Below are 21,763 nucleotides of genomic sequence, written 5' to 3'. Positions count from 1 at the left end.
CCATTCTTTAAAGCTAGATCAGATTACTAACCATTGGTCATTTGTGGATGGGCTTGTCCAGAGCTGAGTGCACAGGGTTTTGAAGGCCACAGTCCTCCCGCTTTCTCAGTCACTGGTGACCCTGGTCAGAAGGTGCATTGATCTGTTGTGTCATGAAAACAACAGGCTTGATTATGCTTGGAGGAAGTAGAAAGAGCACGGGATCAGGGCCTTACTGGCACCTTTTGCAAAGAGCTGAGACAGGCACAGAGCCATAACACAATACGGTACAGACCATTCGGCCCATCTTGTCTGTGCCAACTCCTCGAAAGAGCCAAGATAAAAGCAAACTACTGTGGATACTGGAATCTGAAACGAAAACAGAAAATGCTGGACAATCTCATGCAGGTCTGACAGGAGGTGAGGTGTTGGGGGTGATGGAAGAATGGACCAGGGTATCCCGGAGGGAATGGTCCCTGCAAAATGCTGTCACGGGTTTGAGGGGAAGATGGGTTTGGTGGAGCCATAAAATCATAGGATCCCTACAGTGCTGAAGGAGGCTATTCAGCCCATCAAGTCTGCACTGACCCTCTGAAAGAGCACTCCACCTAGGCCCAATCCTCTGTTCTATCCCTATAATCCCAAATTAACCTATATTAGATATAGGACAGAGGTCAGAGGTAGGTTTTTTACGCAGAGTGGTGAGGCCGTGGAATGCCCTACCTGCAACAGTAGTGAACTCGCCAACATTGAGGGCATTTAAAAGTTTATTGGATAAGCATATGGATGATAATGGCATAGTGTAGGTTAGATGGCCTTTAGTTTTTGACTTCCCATGTCGGTGCAACATTGTGTGCTGAAGGGCCTGTACTGTGCTGTATCGTTCTATGTTCTATGTCAGGGGTGGGCAAACTATGGCCGCGGGCCGCATGCGGCCCGCCAAAGGTCTTTATGCGGCCCACCAAGTCATTAAAAAAAAAACATTTTTTTAAATTTATTTATTTTTTAAATTTTTAATTATTGTTTTTTAAGGTTAATGGGGGGGGGGCTGTTGGGTTACTTACTGGTATAGGGTGGATACGTTGACTTGAGTAGGGTGATCATTGCTCGGCACAATGTCGAGGGCCGAAGGGCCTGTTCTGTGCTGTACTGTTCTATGTTCTATATGAGGCGCCCAGAATCATAACCGGGTGAAGTAATTATTCTACTTAATATACTATGCGGCCCTTTAAAATTGTGAATTTCTGAATGTGGCCCTTGCACGGAAAAGATTGCCCACCCCTGTTCTATGTTCTAACACTAAGGGGCAAGTTAGCATGGCCAATCCACATAACGTGCACAACTTTTGACTGTGGGAGGAAACCGGAGCAACCAGAGGAAACCCACGCACACACTGGGAGAAAGTGCAAACTCCACACCAGTCACCGAAGGCCGGAATTGAACGCAGGCCCTTGGCACTGTGAGGCATCATGCTGGGTTTGGCAGAACCGGTGGAGGATGATTCTTTGAATGCGGAGGATGGTGGGGTGAAATGTGAGGTCAAGGGGGGCCCTACCCTGAATCTGGGAAGGATGGGAAAGGCTGAGAGCAGAGGTGCGGGAGATGGGACAGACATGGTTGAGACCCCTGTCGACCACAGTGGGAGGGAAACCACGATGACGGAAGGCATGTCAGAGGCACCATTTTGGAAGTTGCATCATCAGAACAGATGCGACGGAGGTGAAGAACTGGAAGGATGGGATGGAGTCCTCACAGGATGTGGAGCATGAAGAGCTGCAGTCAAGGTAGCTGTGGGAGTTGGTGGGTTTGTAATGGATATTAGTGGACAGTCTTCACCAGAAATGGAGATAGAGAGGTCAAAGAAGGGAAGTGTCGGAGATGAACCATGTGAAGGTGATAGAGGGGTGGGAATTGGAATCAAAATTAATAAATGAAATTTGATAAATCCAGTTAGTCCGATGCCCTCCTGCTCCTTCTCGGCCGCCGGAATTTTTTTGCCCTTGCATATATTTATCGAATTCCCTTTGGAAAGTTACTTTTGAATCCCATTTCAGGCAGCACATCCAGACCATAAAAACATCTTGCATTGTAAAAATTCCTCATGCTGCCTCCAGTTCCTTGGCCGAAGAACAAAGCATGATGGGCTGAGTGGCCTCCACGACATATCAAAGATTTTTCACTGCTGATTGCACAGGCCCACAAGCCTTGGTCAAGGTAGTAAAGAGGGGTTTCTGAGGAATGTGGAATCAGCGTCCCTTTTGTGTTTAGCATTTTGCCACACACAAACTTTCTTCCCTTTTGGGCAATAACAGGGAAGTAGTGAAGGATTCCCAAGCTGGTTATTAGCCCATTGAACCATGTCATGAACGCTCCTTCTGTGGTCAATAAATCCTGGTGTTGGACTTGAACCCAGAACCTCTAGGTCCAGAGGTATGGACACTACCCATTGTGCAACAAGGCCTCCTCGATCGATGGACTCCCACTAATCCCCAGAGAGTTTTTTATTGCATTGAAGATGCTGATGGTCAGCGGCACCTCAGCATATTTCACAAACTTCTTCAATCTTGGTGGACTGGGTTTTAATTGATGTCAACAATGGACTGCCTACTTCATAAAAAGGAAACCTATTTCTCTCTCGTTCTCTCCTGCATCCAGATATAGAGGAGCAGGGTCCAGGTACCACCTCGCACACCACTTCTACAACGGCACTTCTGAAACCGGAAATCTCCACTGCCCAGGATAAACAGGGCAGTAGATGCATGGGACCAGCACCACCATCAAGGTTCCTGCCGAGGCAACCATAAACCTGACTGCCACCGGGTCAAAATCCTGGAGGCCATCCCCGACCAGCACTGCGGGTGGACCTGGAGATGGAGCTCTGATGGAGAGCCCTGCGGACTCGAAACGTGAACTCTGGCCAGAATTCTCCAGCCCTGTCCACCAGTGGCATCTACCGGTCCTGCTGAAGCCTCTGAGCTTTTGACTGGTTCAGCGAACCCACCCCGGGGGAGGATGCTGCCATGTCGGGGCTGGAAGATCCCACCCTCTGCTTCTCTCCCCACGGATCCTTTCAGACCTGCCGAGTTTCTCCAGGACTTTCTGTTTCTATTCCACGTGGACTGCAGCTATTCAAGAAGACCCACCACCACAGACTCAAGGGCAACCCGGGATGAGAAATAAATGGCAACGTTACCGGGGACGTTATTGCAAGGATAAATTTAAAGCAATCTCCCCCAGGGCCTTCCAGATCCTGCCTTGGCAATCAGACTGTGAGTTAGACAAAGCTACTTTCATACAGTGACCCTATGGGTCCTCTTCTCTCCGAAACAACACATCAGAAAATCACAAAGCGCTATTGCAGCCCTGCCATTGAGCCACAGACCCTTCGAGTGCAGCTTTTCCTGGGGGGGGGAGGGGGGGGGGGGGGGCTGTATGATCATGTGCTGATACAGCAAACCTAAAATAAAACTAATTAAGTCCTCGACGTGGATAAATCAATTAATTTCTGAGAGAAAGGGTCTGGCATCGAATGATTACCGATGGCAACCGCTGCAGAAACTGAGCCTGGGCTGGATACAGCTGCAGATTAAGTGAGTCTTTTGAATTCGAGGCTGGATAAATGAGGCTGCCTCACCTGCTCCCCTGTTGGGTCAGTTAGCTGGAAGCTAAGTATTAGTGAGCAACGCAGAGCTCAATATCGTAGGTTGAAATCCTTGTCTTTACTGCGATGCCTCTGACATTACTGTTTTCTTCCAGTTCTGGCCTCTTGCACATTCTCGATTTTAATTGCCCACATTTGGCAGCTCTCTGGGCCCCAAATTTTTTTTTTTTATTTTTTTTTATTTATCGATTATTGTCACGAGTAAGCTTCAATGAAGTTACTGTGAAAAGCCCCTAGTCGCCACATTCAGGCGCCTGTTCGGGGAGGCTGTTACAGGAATTCTGCTTTTCCTCCCCATACCCCTCCCTCATCATTTAAGATGCCCCTTCGAACCTATCTATATGGGCTACATTTTATGTTCCTCTGCCTGGTGTGTTTTCAGCAAGGTTGGGGTGGAGGGGGTGGAGTGGTTTGCGAAATAGGCAGTCCATCTACCTGATCTAAATAAGTAAGCAAAGGTCCATTAGGCATGTTGCCAAGCCGATTGACCCCGATTATATGCTGCCCATGCCATAACATTGTTGCCGTGAAAGGGCAGGCGGTGTGGGAAGCCCGATTTTTAAGCACGGTTCTTCAAAGGGCAAGAAGGAATGGGAGGTGCTAACTGCAGGCGCTGTCCTTTGCAGGCAGGGGGGGTGGTAGCCCTTAACCAGCCCAAACCCTACCTGCCCAAAATGCTGGACTTAACAGTTTCCAGGGATCCATTTGGCCTACTGCTCCTTCCTCGTTGCAGTCCCAATAACAGTTAATAAAACATATAGGACAGGATTCTCCGACCCGCCGCCAGGTCGGAGAATCCCCAGGAGGCGGCATGAATCATTTATTAATTTTGATTCCAATTCCCTCCCCTCTATCACCTTCTCACGGTCCATCTCTGACGCCGGCTGCCATTTTCTCCGGCGTCGGTTTTCGGGCAGGGGCAGAGTTTATGCCACACCGGCCAGGGGCCTTTGGCAGCGGCCCCCACAGTGGCCGGGCCCACCGATCTGCGGGCAGGCCTGTGCCATGGGGGCACTCTTTCCTTCTGCGCCGGCCTCTGTAGGGCTCTGCCATGGCCGGCGCCGGGAAGACACCCTACATGCCGGCCGGTCTACGCATGCACGGAACCACGCTGGCAGTTCTGCACAAGGGCCAACTCGCGCCGGCCCTTTTGCACGGTGCCATCCCCTCCAGCGCCAGCATAGCCCCCAGAAGTGCGGAGGATTCTGCACTTTCCGGTCGGCACGACACCAGAGTGGTTCACGCCGCTCTTGGCGCTGCGTCGGGCCATCCGGGAGAATCCCGCCCATAGTCTCTTAGGTTTTATGAATAAGGGCATTGAGTACAAGAGTAAGGAGGTCATGTTGAACTTATATAAGACACACGTTCGGCCTCATCTGGAGCACTGCATCCAGTTCTTGGTGCCATACTTGACGAAGGATGTGAAGATATTGGAGGGAGTACAGAGGAGAGGGCACATAATCGGGAAAAGGAGCAGAAGAGTGGCAAGGCTTTTTTTTTCCCCACGCGGAAGGTGGTTGGAGTCTGGAACGATTTTCCTGAGACGGTGATGGAAGCACGTTCAATCACGGATTTCAAAAGGGGATTAGTCAGCTATCTGGAAAGAGAGAATGCAAGGTCACGGGGTTAGTGCAGGGGAGGGGGAACGATGGAAAATGCTCTTTCAGAGAGACAGTGCAGACTAGATGGGTCAAAAGGCCTCCTTCTGTACTCTTGAGGGTTCTGCGATTCTATGATATTTACATTCTAAAGCTACAAACTGAGTCAGGAAATGCCACACAACCAGACCTTATTGGTGTTTCTCCACAAGAGCTTTCTCCCAACCCACTACTTCACCCCATATCAGCATATCTCTCTGTGTTTATCTAGCTTCACCTTAAATGTATCTTCACTGTTTGCCTCAACTACTCCCTGTGGTAGCAAGTTCCACATCCGCACCACTCTCTAGATAATTAAGTTTCTCCTGAATTCCCTCATGGATTGATTAGTGACTGTCCCATGAGTATGGTCCCTTGTCTTGGTGCCCCTGCAAGTAGGAATATTACAATTGGCTTCATTATCACTGGCTTAGAGCAGAGGAAATCACCTCTTCATCAACCCCATCAATCTCATAGTCTTAAAGATCTCGACTCTAGAGAAAATAGCTCCAGCATGTTCAATCTTTCCTTCGTCAGTTCTGGTAGCATTCTAGTAAATCTTTTTGTAATTGCTCCAGTGTCTCAATGTCCCTTCTATAATTCATAGTGTGGTCTGTGAGGACAGAGATATGTACAAAATTGAGCTTGTCTGCGATGTGCCTCAACTGCAGCTTGCTGACCCTCAGGGTGCGGTGGAGGGTCATTTTAAACTATTACACTGGATGGGCTACCTCCTGGATCCAGTGGAACCTCTGTTTTATACCCAACCTGATATTACTCTTTGTTAACATCACTCCCCAGGTTTGAGCACAATAACCTAGGCTGATGTTCAAGGTGTGGTACTGAGGGAGTGCCGCACTGTCAGAAGTGACAACTTTTGGATAAAATGTTAAGTCCCCTTCTGCTCTCTCAGGCAGACGCAAAAGATCCCATGTCACCAGCCAAAGAACAGTGGGGTTTTTCCCTGTGCCCTGGGCCAATATTCATCCCTCACCCAACATCACGACAAACAAATCATACTATCTAGCCCATTGTCACGTTGCAGCTTGTCACACCTGGCTGTGTGCAAATTGCCTGCCCTGTTTCCTGTATTTCAACACTTCGTAAGAAGTTCTTCATTGACCGTAAAGCACCCTGGAACATCCTGAGGTTGTGTAAGGAGCTAACTTCCTTCTTTCTCAGTTCAGACTTGGAGGGTGACAAGACAACATCACGTCCAATCTTGTCAGCTTCCCAACGGGCTGGGTAGGTCCCCCTTTCCCTGACGTCATTCCTCCCACCCCAGTAACTTCAGTGTGACCATTTGGGTGAGGTGGTCGAGGGGCGACTAGAGGAAAACTGAATCCAAGCAAGGGGTTAACCAACTTTGGTTGGGGAGAAGGGGGGCACAGCAAAAATTTGCAAGAGAAGAAAAATGGCCATCGCATCTTCATGGCAAACTATTTATTGCATCTTTGTTCATTTGTCATAAACACTGGGGACAAAGCGGCACATTACTTGATTTGGTCACTTGACACCTTGATGAAATTACCATGGGCTCTGATTCCCCTTCCCTTTCAAATGGAGAATGAGGTTGGTCTTTAGACAAAGGCTGGGGCCTCCTTTGAAAACTCTAACTTGCTTGGTTAGTCTTTTTCCAGCTTAAAATTCACAGTGTGTCTGGCTACATGGTCAGAATTATTAATAGAGCAACTGACTCCGATCAAAGGACTGGCTGTTCACTGAGCACTGAAGTGTGGAGATAGGGAGAGAGAGAGTATGCAGTTCCACTCTGAGACTGTGACAAAAGCACATTACTCTGGGGACTTGTGGTACAGTGTGTCAGTCCTTTCACCTTTAGAACCTGACTTGAAGTCCAACCCGGTGGGATGAAATGAAATACATAGTATTTTCAGAAACAGGCCATTCGGCCCAACATGATTGATGCTATGTTAATACTCCACACGCGTCTCTCACCCCACTTCATCTCACCCACATCAACATACCCTTCCATTCTTTTCTCCCTCATATGCTAACCTGATTTCCTATTAAGCGCACCGATATTATTCATCTCAACAATTCCCTGATGTAGAGCCCCCCACATTCTCATCACTCTCTGGGTAAAGAGGTTTCTCCTGAATTCACTCTTGGCCTCTAGTTCTCTTCTCCCCGTCAAGTGAAAACGTTTGCTTTGTGCGTACACTATCAAACCCTTCCAGAATTTTAAGAACCTCTGTTGGATCACCCTACCCTATTTTCCTCTCTCTGCCTGCAATGAGCTTTGAGTAATTAATTTGACACTAATTGACAATCTCATTCACTGATGGTGAGTGTGGCAATTGGAAAATTGGGGCATTAGAGTGCCCACTCCTGAGTCGAGGGTATCAGCCATGTTATCGAGATAGAGCAGGGGAGGTTTCAAAATATGCTTTGCCCGAGTTCCTCACAACTATTCAGCAACTGAGGCTAATTACAGACAAGGCCGATGAACTTCTGCACTCAGGGATTGCAGGTTCTGCAACATGTTACGGTATAGCCAACATTACACACTAGAAAAATGCAACAGAAGCAAATTTTACATGTTAATAAAAGCCTTCTTGTTTCCAACTCCCAGGTGTGTCTGACCCTTGCCAATGTTCTTTGCCTCTGGATCTGAAGTGGAAAATGGGATCCTGCTCTCATTATTGGGGCCACAGAATCTAACCTCTGTTGTGCTGCACTTTGCCAGAGAGGTCTTTAGGGCATCCCTGGGAGTAAGTGAGAAACGTTTCCCGTTCCTTGATTACTTTCACGCCTTCACCTTGAGAAGTCTACGCGTGGGCACAGAAAATAACTGGAGAACAGCTGGCCATATTTGGACCAGACTTGCACAGGAAACACTGGGCTGTGAAAGATAAGCTAACACAAGCAATTGTAGTAGTTTCTGTTGGCTGTCACACAAGCAGATGGCTGAGGGCTCTGGGTCCAGCTCCCCAAGGCCTCACAATTCTGAATTCTTTCCCAATATTCAGGTAAAGCACAAGATGGAGCGTTTCAGGATAACAAGGCTTGCCAACCCTTGGGCAAGGTAAAGAAGCAGGAACAAATATTTCAGAAAAGCTTTAACACATTGTTGGCCATATTTATGCAATGTACATTCCAGATGTGAAACCTCACCTGTCTGAAGGGCTTTTAGGAAAATATGTGTATCCTCCATGATCTTGCACCTACTCAAATCCCTCTCTTTCTCCTGCATGATTAACAGCACTCGAAGCAACTCATTCCTTCCACATCCAGCAGTCAATTTTTACATTTAACTGTGGCCTTTTGAGCATCCCCGATGTTAATTGCCTCCACCATTGGTAGCTGTGCTTCGCCCTAATTGCTAGAATTCCCTCCCTAAATCTTTCCATCGAGTTACTTCTCTCTCCTACGGTGGCACAGTGGTTAGCACTGCTGCCTCACAGTGCCAAGGGCCCTGGTTCAATTCCGGCCTTGGGTGACTGCCTGTGTGGCGTTTGTAAGTTCTCCCCGTGTCTGCGTGTGTTTACTCCAGTTTCCTCCCACAGCCAAAAGGTGTGCAGGTTAGGTTGATTGGCCATGCTAAATTGCCCTTTGTCCAAGGGTTAAGCAAGGTTATGGGGAGTTGGCCTAGATAGGGTATTCTTTCAGAGTGTCGATGCAGACTCGATGGGCTGGATGGCCACCTTCTGCACCATAGCGATTCGACAACTCCTCTTTAAGACTCTACTTAAAACGTACCTTTTAACCATGCTTTAGGTCACAAGTCCTTATACGGCTTGGTGTCTCTGATAGATATCCCTGTGAGACTTCTTTAATATGTTAAAGATGCTCTCCCAGCACAAGTGGTCGTTGTTGAAAATTTTGTGGAGTAAATATACATGTGATTTCCTGATGCACAATCGCGTTGTCTATCGTCGGCAGCAGGACTGCATAATCATAGAGTTTCCCTTTCTAAATAGACCCGATATGGGCAAGTCATGGCCACCCAGGTGTTGGTTTCCCAAAGGAAAATCACCTGAACAAACGTCCCAGGTAATGGAGGCAAAAGAATCCCTCCGGTTTCAATTCAACTTATCGTCCCAGGCCCATCAGGAACTAGGTTAAATTTTGCAGCTGTCTCCTCTTGAGCTATGACCCTCTTTAGTCCCGAGGTTCTGTATGACGTGAAGAACCTGTAGCAAAGAACACCTGCACTGGGCCTTGAAAACAATAGGCTCAAAACTGCTGTCCTGCTTGTGCTAACATAGGAATAGGAGTAGGTCATTCAGCCCCTCAAATGTTCTGCCATTCAGTTAGATCACAGCTGACATGTATCTTAACTTCATCTACCTACCTTAGTTCTGTAATCAAAACCCCATCTTCCCTCTCAGGTGGATATAGAAAGAATCACAAAACACTATTCAAAGCTGAGATGGGATTGAATGTTCTGGTCAGTAATTATGCCTCAACTCACATCACAAAAACAGATGATCTGGTCATTATCACGCTGGCGCTGAGGGGATCTTGTTGTGTGCAAATTGAATCTGTGTTTCTTACATTACAACAGTGAGTACAATTGCAAAGTACCATATTGGCTATAAAGCACTCTGGGGTGTCCTATGGCCGCAAATGCTGCTATTTAAATGCAAAGCCTTACTTTCTTATTTGTAAACCAGTAACATAATCGTAACTGACAATCTGAGATTGGGACAACATACAAACAGCACCCTGAAAGAAAATAATGAACGACCAACAGCAATTAGCCTCTAAGTGGCCTATTGGGAATAACTGGACAGATGCAAGAATGCCAAATTTCAAAGGGAGCAACAATTTATAATGCATGAGAAATGCATGGGTGCTGATTGGTTGGCAATGCAACTCTGATTGGTCACAGCATTGCCATGGAGGATGCATCAGGATTTAGATTTAGATTTATTGTCATGTGTGCTTGAGGTACAGTGAAAAGTATTGTTCTGTGTCCAGTCCAGGCAGATCAGTCCATACATTAATAATATAGGGCATATATGATAAATACACAATCTAAATACATAAACATAGACATCAGATGAAGCACATGGAGTATAGTGCTAACAATAGTAGAGAAGATGCATAGAGAGATCAGTTCAGTCCATAAGAAGGGAACTATTGTTCCCAGGCTTTTGTTTAATTCAAAAAAGATACAATGTCTGGACATGTTCCTTTTGCCTGCAAAGGACAGCTCTCTGCCTTTAAATATGTGTCACTTCTGGCAAATCTAACTGCGCCACATTGCAACCGAAATGATAATCTTAAATTGGTTATTGGTGTAATTGTTAGCACACTCGGGGTTGTTCAGCAAGTACTTTACAATCATGAAATCACATATAATTGTATTATGTTTTGAATTTTGCAAAAGTGCAATCCCTGGTGGATTCTCCGTGACAATAACTCAAACAATCAGAGTTAACATGCCAACCAATCATGCAATATAAACTTTTGCTCCCTTTCAAATTTAGCATTCTTGCATCTCTCCCAATGAGTGCAAGACAAAAAGCTTTGACAGATGTTTCTTTTTTCAGCAATACTCAAGTACTGTACTACCAAGAAACTATTTTAATTCATTCTTGGGATATGGGCACAGTTGACATCCCCAATCCCTCTTGAGAAGGTGGTGGACAGTCTTCATGATCAAGCACTGCACTCCATGTTAAATAGAGTGCACCTTATCGGCAGGATAATACATTATGAGATGTACAGTATCATTCTCCTGCCATCACACTCACCATGAGCAATGTCACAGAAGATACTCTTGCAACAATAGAATTATGGGAATCATTAAATCAAAGGCGGCACGGTTGCACTGTGCTTAGCACTGCTGCCTCACAGCGCCAGGGTCCCAAGTTCAATTCCGGCCTCGAGTGACTGTCTGTGTGGAGTTTGTATGTTCTCCCCGTGCCTGCGTGGGTTTCCTCCAGGTGCTCCGGTTTCCTCTCCCAGTCCAAAGATGTGCAGATTAGGTGGATTGGCCATGATAAATTGTCCCTTATTGTCCAAAGATGTGCATGTTAGGTTATGAGGATAGGGAGGGGTGCACGGAGGAGTGGACCTAGGTAGGGTGCTCTTTCGAAGAGCCAGTGCAGACTGATGGGCCGAACGGCCGGCTTCTGCACTGTCGGGATTCTACGATCAGAGTGTACAGGGGTCACTGAAATTCACTCTAATCTAGTTTAGGATTTGGTTGATTGGGTGTATCCAATCTCAAAGCTGTTTGCTTAAAAATCTGCCCTCTCTAACAGGGATCTGTGTGAAACCAATCACTTCCCCACTCATTCTCTCTCTATGTATATATTCAACACAGAAGGCTCCTTTTCAAAAAGAACGGTTACATTCATTCAAACTTGCACAGGGAATAGAAACATTGGAAAGAGGGGAAATATCTATTACAAAAGCAAAATATGACTGAAGCTGTAAACCTTAAAACTAAAAAGTGAAGTGCTGGAAATACTCAGCAGGTCAGACAGTGTCGATGGAGGGAGGAACATGTGTTAACATTTCAGGGCGATGTCTGTTCGTCAGAATTGAACACTTCATCAGAAATGCTGGATTAATTTGAGCGAGAGGAACATCGCAGGGCAGATAAAAAGCCCAGTTTGTAGCTGAACCTTTGATTTCAGAGTGCAAAAGGACAGGACCTTAAATTTCTCCGGCTCATCATCCCCCCCCCCCCCCCCCCCCCAGACTTTAATCGAGAGGTTTGGATTGAGGAGCCTGAGAATATTGTCCTGCCTCTGGTTAGCATCTCAGAGGTGGGAGCTGAATCATTCCAGAATGAACAGGTGCTTGAAGGTGAGAAATTTAGGGTGGCACGCTGGCGGAGTGGTAGCACTCCTTCATATGTCGAGGAACCGGGATCGATCCCCAGCCCCCAGGTCGTTATCCGTGTGGAGTTAGCACAGTCTTCCCGGGTCTGACTCCCCCACAACCCCAAAAGATGTGCAGGGTAGGTGGATTGGCCATGCTCAATTGCCCCTTAATTATTTTTTAAAATGAGAAACTTGGAAGGTTAGGGGCAAATAATAATGGGGAGGATTCGGGGGGGTGAGCCAGATTGCTCTTTCAAAGGGCCTGCACAGTCAAAATGGGGTGAATGGCCTCCTCTTGTGCTGTAATTCTTTTGATATTGAGCGAGTTGGGGGTGGGGGCTGCTGGGGAGACAGAATGTAATTCTGAGTAGCCACATGATCGAATTTTTAATTGAAATACCAGCTGAAATTCTCAAACACGCGATGTCCTTCTCTCATATTCAGGCGGATCGGAAATGCCTCTCAAAGCGGGCGCTCTCGCTGCCGCCTCCTGTCATTCCCACCTGAATTTTGTAAAGGCTCTGTTCTGGCTCCCAGTCTCCGGGTGCACTTTTCGATTGGCAGTCAGGTGCTGGGGTGGGGAGGGTGCCGCCTGAGGCAGAGATCCAGTTTAACTGGAGGCCCCCGGGGAGGTGGGGGGGGGGGGGGGGGTGTTCCTTTCCCTCTCACCTCCTGTACTGTTTTATTTGTAGGAGCCGCCAGGTTTGAGTCTGCGGTGCTGCCAATTAATGAAGCATGTCCACTGTAGAATAATACCAGTGGAGGGGAGAACCTCCTCTCAGCTGCAACACCTTTTGTCTGACAGTCTGCACACCTCTTTGTTGTCAATTCTCCTTTCATTCCATCCTCTCCTATTCTCTCCCTCTCTTCTCTCTCGTCCCTTTCTCTCCCCTTCTCTGTCTCCCTCCTCTATCTCAGCTTTCGGCTGTGCCTGTTCCAGTTAATTTCCTTCCAATTGTGACAGTGGAAATTGAAAGCACAATGGGACTCATTCTGCGGTGAAGCATCTGGGTTGAGGGTCCAGAAACTCTGGGTCGCGCCCGTGTCTCAGTTGGGGACTGACGAGACTGTTAGTTATTAAGGGTATATTGTGCCTCAGAAGAACATTGTCCCCGGCAATCAACCAATCGAGATGAGTGGGGACCTTTTTGTTTTAAATGCAGTGAGGGGTTGAGGTGGCTATCCAGAAGAGTTGCCAATCCCTTGTCCAATATCCTTTTAGCATTTGAGTAAAACTGAAAAATAACTCTTGTCATTCACAACTCTTTAAGAAAAAAACAGAAACAGGAGCAGTTACTGAAATAAATACATTTCAAAAGGGGGATCGATCATTCAGAGGCGGGGGGAAATAACAATTCTGTAAATCACAAAACGCATTTTATTTCCAGGGCAAATTGGTCAATTTCAATTCACATTTGTCAATTTCAGCGCTGACATGAATTCGCGCGATTTCCTTTTCCTTCGCCAGATCCAAACTATGCTTTGTTCCTCTCTGCTTATCAGGAAAGTATTAGGAAACAAGGAACGAAATGCGAATTATATATTTTTTGTTACCTGTGCCGGGGACAAGATGCCTCGATCGCAGATTCCCGGGGATGTGACCAGCGCTGCTTGTTTCGTCCTCAGTCTGAACAGTTCATCATTTCAGAGGATGAGACGCTTCGGGTTTCTGCGGCTGCTGTTTGAATGAAGAATTTTCACCACCTTCCCCCCCCCCCCCCCCCCAACCTCCCTCCACAAAAAAAATGTAGTTAAATCGCTGGAGGAAAAGTGAAGTGGAATCTTCTCTCTCTCTCCCTGCCTCTCTCCCGATATTGATGATTTGTGGAGAGGGATTTGGGAGATTGAGGATTTAGGGACGGAGCTCAGTTTCAAAAGGGCAGAGGAGGAATGATTAGCCACCTTTCGGCTCCGAGCGGCTCAGTGCATGTGAGGAATTAGCAGAGCGGCGTCAATCTCCACCACTCTGTGGCTGTGCACACTTCCAACTGAACACCCGCTGATACTCCGATGGCAGCCGCTGCTTAAACGCACAGGTTCCTCAAATCTCCCCCAGGACCGCCTGGAGAGTCTGCTCCAACCCCCTTTTCAAAATGTATTTCCTCCACCCTTGCTTTTCTATTTGAACCAAACAATAAATCTTTGGGCGACCAGCCTCATGGGGCAAGAAAAGGGTTAGAACTTGTATTTCTATAGCGCCTTTCACCACCTCAGGGCGCCCCATCCTACTTCCCACTTTTTGAAGTGTGGCACCTGAACTAATGTAGGAAATTCGGCAGCCAATTTGCGCACAGCCTGCTCTCCAAACTGCATTCTGATAGTGACCGGATTATCTGGGAGTTTTTTTGTGAGGTTGATTGAGGGATGAATGTTGGCTCGGACACGAGCCATAACCTCCCCTGCGCTTCTCCAAGAGCGGAGGGGGCAGAGTATTCCTTGGTTTCACATGAAAGGCTGACAGCGGGGCACTCCCTCAGTATTGCACTGCAGTGTCAGGCTGCATCCTGGAGTGAGTCTCGAACCCATGCCCACTGAGTGACATACAACTGATTTAAGACACTCTTACCAAAGAGAGGTGAGTGGTGGTTGTTGCGCCCCTCTGATTTAATTGTCTCCACCTCTAACTTTCAAACCTCCACTTCTCCAGACGTTCCTCCTATATGCATGTCCTCCTTCTTCATCCCCTCAGCTTACTCCCCGCCCAGCCTGGACGAGTAAGACCAACGCTGCCATCTCACTCAATTGTTTCCTCATGCATGAGTCAGGACAACAAGTGTCATGGTGAGGGCATGAACAACTCAGTTTGTGCTTCTTTACATATTCGCAGGATATGGACATCATTTACAAGGCTAGTATTCATTACTCATTGCCTGATTGCTCTTGAGAAGGTGGTGGTGAGCTGCCTTCTTGAACAGCTGCAGTCCTTCTGGTGTAGGTGCACCCACAGTGCAGTTAGGGAGGTTCTGATCCAGTCACAATGAAGGGACAGCGATTTATTTCCAAGTCAGGATGGTGTGTGGCTTGGGGGGAACTTCCAGGTGGTGGGGTTCCATGTATATCTTACCCTTGTCCTTCTACGTGGTAGAGGTCATGGGTTTGGAAGGTGCCGTCAAATAAGCCTTGGTGAGTTGCTGCAATGCCTGTTGTATATGGTACATGCCTTCGCTGTTCACTAGTGGTGGAAGGAGTGAATGTTTATATTGGTAAATGGGGTGCTGATCAAGTGGGCTGCTTTGTCCTGGGTGGTGTTGATCTTCTTGAACTTGTGGGAGCTGCACTCATCCAGGCAAATGGAGAGTATTCCATCACAGTCCTGACTTGTGCCTTGCAAATGGTGATAGGCTTTGGAGAATCTGGAGGTGAGCCACCCTTGTACCTGCTCTTATAGCCACAGTATTTCAGAACAATAGTAACCCCCAGGATTTGGGCATTCAGCGATGGTAATGCTACTGAATGTCAAGGAGAAATGGTTAGATGCTCTCTTGTTGGCTATGATCATTGCCTGGCACTTGTGCGGCACAAATGTTACTTGTCACTTACCCTCCCTCCCTCAGGAGCATTCAAGTTAATTGGATAATCCCCAATTCCTGCCACCTCACTGAGCATGAGTCAGCAGTTTCAGGAGAGTCAGACGGAATTTAAACATTCTCTCTGGTCTCTCCGTTAACAAGAAATTAAATTGAATGCGGGTTTTCTTCTCTCAAAGCATTTGAAATGATCTATTCCATTCAAGGCTCTGGGATTGGAAAATATGGACAATGTATAAGATTTGCATTAATGGCTCAGCAATAGCCAATGCATTAACAAGTCTAAGTGACAATTTTCTTCCAATCTGATCATCCTCAAGAATATAACACTGTGTGGTCAATCTGTTAGGGCACAGAGGTGAAAATTGTACGAATAAAGGTTTCCCTATGTCTTCCAAATTCTAAAGTTAATTGCAGCCAATGAAGCACTTTGGAAGTATAGTCATCATTGCAATAGAGGAAACACAGAAGTCAATTTGCACACAGCAAGCACCAGAAACAGTAAAAGGCTAACCTCCAGATAGTCTGTTTTTGTTATTTCATAGAACAGTACAGGCCCTTCGGCCCTCGATGTTGTGCCGAGCAATGATCACCCTACTCAAACCCACCCTATACCCGTAACCCAAACAACCCCCCCCCCCCCTCCTTAACCTTACTTTTGAGGACACTAAGGGCAATTTAGCATGGCCAATCCACCTAACCCGCACATCTTTGGACTGTGGGAGGAAACCGGAGCACCCGGAGGAAACCCACGCACACACGGGGAGGACGTGCAGACTCCGCACAGACAGTGACCCAGCCGGGAACCGAACCTGGGACCCTGGAGCTGTGAAGCATTTATGCTAACCACCATGCTACCGTGCTGCCCGAGGGATAAATATTGACCTGGGCATTGAGGGGATCTCGTCATGGAGTCTTTGACATCCATGCCAAAGGACAATAATGGACCACAGTTTAATGTCTCACCTGAAAGACTAGCACCTCAAACAATACAGCATTCCTTCATGGCTGCTCTGATATTTCAGCCTGGATCATGTGGCCGAGACTCAGCTATCAGATTGAGCTGCAGTTCACACAGGCTGGCAGATAAAAAAAAGAAGGGGCTAGTACCTTGCACATCCTCACTAATGTCATAACGTGTTCCACACTTTGAATTGGCAGCGCAGAAGCCAGTCATTCGGCCCTAACGTTTAGCCTGGAGCCTAGATGCTTGTCATCGTATCAAAAACAAGCAGACCAGGAACCAGGAACTTCCAGACTTGCTGAATCTAATTAGCACAGTGCTGTTGGGGGAAGAGGCTAAAGGGAAAGAGTAACAAGGGTCAAAATTTGGATTATAAAATCTATTGAAAGAAGAAAAAGGTTTCATTAGTGTACAATTGGCACTCAACAGGCGGCCCAGTAAGAAAGAAAGGATTGGTGATTCTGTAGCATCATTTGTGACCCTGGAACATTCCAAAGCGCTTTACAACCAATGAAGTATTTTTGAAGTGTAGTCACTGTCGTAATTAGTTTTTGAAAACTCATAACTAAAAGACAAGATTAATAATGGAAAATTGATGCATTCTAATGACTAGGAGTGGAAATCAATTAAAATAGAGCACAAGGTTAGGAACAAATATGAAGAGCTAAATGTAACAGTGAGTTGACGACGGAGACTGAGAATGTCAGTATAATCAGTTTCTGTGCATTCAGAAGATATTCTTCCCAGCACGGTAGCATTGTGGATAGCACAATCGCTTCACAGCTACAGGGTCCCAGGTTCGATTCCGGCTTGGGTCACTGTCTGTGCAGAGTCTGCACATCCTCCCCGTGTATGCGTGGGTTTCCTCCGGGTGCTCCGGTTTCCTCCCACAGTCCAAAGATGTGCAGGTTAGGTGGATTGGCCATGATAAATTGCCCTTAGTGTCCAAAATTGCCCTTAGTGTTGGGTGGGGTTACTGGGTTATGGGGATAGGGTGGAGGTGTTGACCTTGGGTAGGGTGCTCTTTCCAGGAGCCGGTGCAGACTTGATGGGCCGAATGGCCTCCTTCTGCACTGTAAATTCTATGATTCTATGTCCATCTTTCCAAAGCTTAACCCCAAATAATTTCTCTTCCTCACTGACTGAACGCCTCCACGGGTGGAGATGCCCAACGTCTTCTCAAGGGGACAATAAAAAGATCTATCGCATTGGTCCAGCACTTTGAATTTATGTCACGACATACAGCACTTTTCAATGTTATATCAGGGAGAAACAATCAGGGAGATTTGTGAGTGAAAGCTAGGTGAATCAGATGGGGTGTTATGGAAGGCCTTAGGGGAGACAAGGAAGTCGAGAAGCAGGAAGGTTTACGGGGGGAATTCCAGAAACCTGGGAGGATGAAGCAAAGGCTGCCAGTGTTAGAAAGGATGGGGAATGGACGGACTAAAGACTTGGCTTCCGTATTTCAATTAGCTTTTGATTTATCCCATCCTTTCACTCTCGGGCCATGGGTCTTAGCTCTTCAGCTTAGTTTCCCGAAATGAAATGTTTGGAACGCTTGCCCTAGCTAAAGAAAGAAACTGTACAGGATGGTAGATGCCAAGCCAAATGCACGAGTCACTGCCAAGTTAGTAATAGTTCTCCTGACAAACCAGTCAAAGCAAAGTGAGTCTCACATAGTCCAACTCCCAAAAAGAAGGAATAGGAAAAAAATCAGAAACCAAAGCACAAAGTGTTGAGAGATCCATTCGGGTTTAACCATCTCTTTGCAACCACCTCAAGAAGACTTTTGAATGGAATCCTGAGATTGGCTTCCCCCTCTTAGCTAAGGGATGGTTTGCCCTGATGCAAATATCTTTGAAATGAAATGAAATGAAAATCGCTCATTGTCACAAGTCGGCTTCAAATGAAATGACTGTGAAAAGCCCCTAGTCGCCACATTCTGCCGCCTGTTCGGGGAGGCTGGTACAGGAATTGAACCGTGCTGCTGGCCTGCCTTGGTCTGCTTCCAAAGCCAGTGATTCAGCCCAGTGTGCTAAACCAGCCCCGGCAGCATATCCTATGGTTATGTCTTAGGGAGGCATATTTTGGGGGATGGGGGGAGGGCTCCAAAATAATAGCAACAACAATATTCAAGCGCCATTCGAACAATTGTAAATATAAATTAAAAAATCAATCTGTGTCTTGCAGCCATGGTGCTTTGCTCCATGGGAAAAAAATTGATGCTTCTGATTATATTAGCCCCGAAGAGGTGTCAGACAGGAATCAGGATTGCCTGAAAAAAACAGAAACACAAAGCCAGATGTTGGATTTATTTGAACAAAGCAGACAGATGGAGCTCACTAAACAGGAGAACAGTCACTCATCTCGAACAACATCAGCTACTCAATTGCAGGAAAAGGCATTCATCAATCTCAGATCTACTGTAAAGAAAAAGCTGCGACCTAGGACAAACCATGCTTGGCACCAATGTTACTAATGTATTTTTAAACCCTAGCACATGAGGTACCTGCTGGAGACCACAACTCAGCCATATGCAGCAGGTTAGAGCCTGAGTATGGACTTGAGTTGGAACCAGAGGTCACTGTTGGAGGCTGGAATGTAACTGAAGGGGGAAAATAACTTTCATTTATAATGCGCCTTTTTGGATCTCAAGATGTCCCAAAGAGACTTACTGCAATTGTTCAACGTAGACACTGTTGTAATGTAGGAAATACAGCAGCCATTTTGGGCACAGCAAGCTCCCACAAACAGCAATGAGATAAGTCACAGAGCCTTTGAAATCATAGGTGGAGGACATTCTGTCCATTGAGTCCTTGTCATCTCTCTGGTGAGAACTCCAGTCAGTCTCACGGGGTAGGCGGTGGCGTAGTGGCATTGTCGCTGGACTAGTAATCCAGAGACGCACAGTAATGATCTGGGGTCGAATCCCACCACGGCAAGTGATGGAATTTGAACTCAATAAAATATCTGGAATTAAAAAGTCTAATGATGACCATTGTTGATTGTCGGCAAAACCCTCACTAATGACCTTTAGGGAAGGAAATCTGCCGTCCTTTCCTGGTCTGGCCTACATTGACTCCAGAGTCACAGCAAGGTGGTTGACTCTTAACAGTCCCCTCATCCTTTGGGATGGGGAATAAATGCTGGCACAGCCTGCGACGCGGCGTCCCATAAAAATGTTGATTGATGGACAAATGTTGGTCAGGCCACAGGAAAATCTCTTCTGCTCCTCTAAGAAAAGTGCCGCATCCAAAAGACGGTGCCCCACTCCCTCAGGGTTATGCTGAAATATTGCTGAGATTAATGTGCTTTGGAGTTGGGATTTAGAAAACACAGCTTTCTGACCTAGAGACTAGAGTGTTACCCGCTGAGCCATGGCTGACCTCTCCTGTCAGAAACTAGGAGATAACTAACTTTAATTGAGGATCCTGAATGAAGAGTCAAACCCATAATGTCACCAACAGGGTTGGACGAAGGAGTGAATCAAAACGTAGCGATCACATGAGTTGGCTTTGAAATAATGTTCAGGATAACGGTGGTAAGAATGTGAGTTTGTGAAGGAGTGTAAACCCTCTCCCTGGTCTAAAGGATCCATTGTCCCTGCCCTGGAATAAAACTGACACAGCGACATGGATGAAGTTTCACCGAGGTAATGCACCTGGACAGGTGAGATAGCGTGTGGCTGCCAGCCATGTCAGATCACTGGACACAGCTGTGCCCGTATGGGATGATAGTGATACTGTTCAGGGTGGTCTGATAAACATCTGCCACCAACAAGAGCCTGGAGTATAGCCAGATGTTCCATAGCGGAGTCGACAATATACTGAAGGGTGATGTTACTTGCAGGAGTGTAATTATGGGTGTCTGGAGAAGGGGGAGCCACTGATACCAGGTGTTCAAAGAATGGGAAGGTGAACTACAGCAGAGCTGAAATAAGAACAGGAAATGCTGGAAAGACTCAATGGGTCTGGCAGCATCTGTGGAGACAGAAACAGAACTAACACTTCAAGTCCATATGACTTCTTCAGAGCCCTGAAGAAGAAGCCATGCAAACTTGAAATATTAACTGTTTCCTCTCTCCACAGATGCTGCCAGACCTGTGAAGTCTTTCCAGCATTTCCTGTTTTTATTCCTGCATCTCGAGTATTTTTGACAGAAAAATGGAGAATGAACACTGGCCTTTGTGGAGGGCTGGAGAACTTGCTTGGATGAGTGCGCTGCCAGCAACACTCAAGAAGCTCGACACCATCCAGGAAAAAGCAACCCACTTGACTGGCACCCCTTCCACAAGCATTCACTCCCTCCACCACCAACGAACAGTGCCAGCCGTGTGTACCATCTACAAGATTCACTACAGCAACTCACCAAGGCACCTTAGACAGTAACTTACAATCCTGTGACCTCTACCAGCTAGAAGGACAAGGGCAGCAGATGAATGGGAACACCACCAACTGCAAGTTCCCTTCCAAACCACACACCATCCTTACTTGGAAATACATCGCTGTTCCTTCACTGTCGCTGGGTCAAAATCAGGAAACGCCCTCCCTAACAGCACTGCGACTACACCTGGCCCTAACTACACCAGATGGACTGCAGCAATTCAAAAAAGCAGCTCATCACTTGCTTCTCAAGGGCAATTAGGGATGGGCAATACATTATGCCCTAGCCTACAATGCCCACATCCCATGAACAAATTTAGTAAAAATATAAGCGGCCGGATTCTCTGATTTGAAGACTAAGTGCTGACGCCAGCGTTGGAACAGTGGTGTTTTACGCCAGGGAAAATGGTGCAAAAGCTGCACCGTTCCTGCATCTAGTGGAGGGGGGTAGCAGCCGCGTAATGTAAAGCCCCCAGCTTTACCTGTGGATATGGCCGGAGGATTTCCGGGTCTGTCGCAGCGCATGCGCATGGTGGCCTTCGGCGGCTGTGCCGTGCGACATGGCGCCAGCCACGGGCGGACCTGGCCTGCCAAAAACTGCCACCCTATAACCAGCCTCACCCTCCAGCCCCCGACAGAGGCCCCCTGGCCAGTGGCACGGCTCGCCCCCTGGCTGTAGCGGCACTGGACACAGTCTGCAGCCGCCACACTGGTGTCACAAAAGAAAGGATAAGTGTTCCACGCCGTCGGGAATTCGGCCCATCGGGGGCAGAGCATCGGGTGAGGGCCCCAGGTGATGTCTTGAGGCTG

General features: G+C 47.1%; 1 protein-coding gene across 1 annotated transcript in view; it reads right to left on the bottom strand.

Annotated features, from left to right (window-relative positions):
- ncanb (neurocan b) overlaps positions 1-13,779 on the bottom strand; it is a 264,578-nt gene extending 250,799 nt beyond the window's left edge. The window contains exon 1 of the mRNA XM_038777606.1: positions 13,635-13,779. The gene's annotated coding sequence lies outside the window, so the exon portion shown is untranslated. The remainder of the gene's footprint in view (positions 1-13,634) is intronic.
- Between the last annotated feature and the right edge of the window lie 7,984 nt (positions 13,780-21,763).

The sequence above is a fragment of the Scyliorhinus canicula genome, chromosome 18, assembly GCF_902713615.1.
Source record: "Scyliorhinus canicula chromosome 18, sScyCan1.1, whole genome shotgun sequence".
Lineage (NCBI taxonomy): Eukaryota > Metazoa > Chordata > Chondrichthyes > Carcharhiniformes > Scyliorhinidae > Scyliorhinus > Scyliorhinus canicula.
The sequence above is the reverse complement of the archived record's forward strand: the minus strand, read 5'-3'. Positions and strand labels throughout refer to the sequence as shown.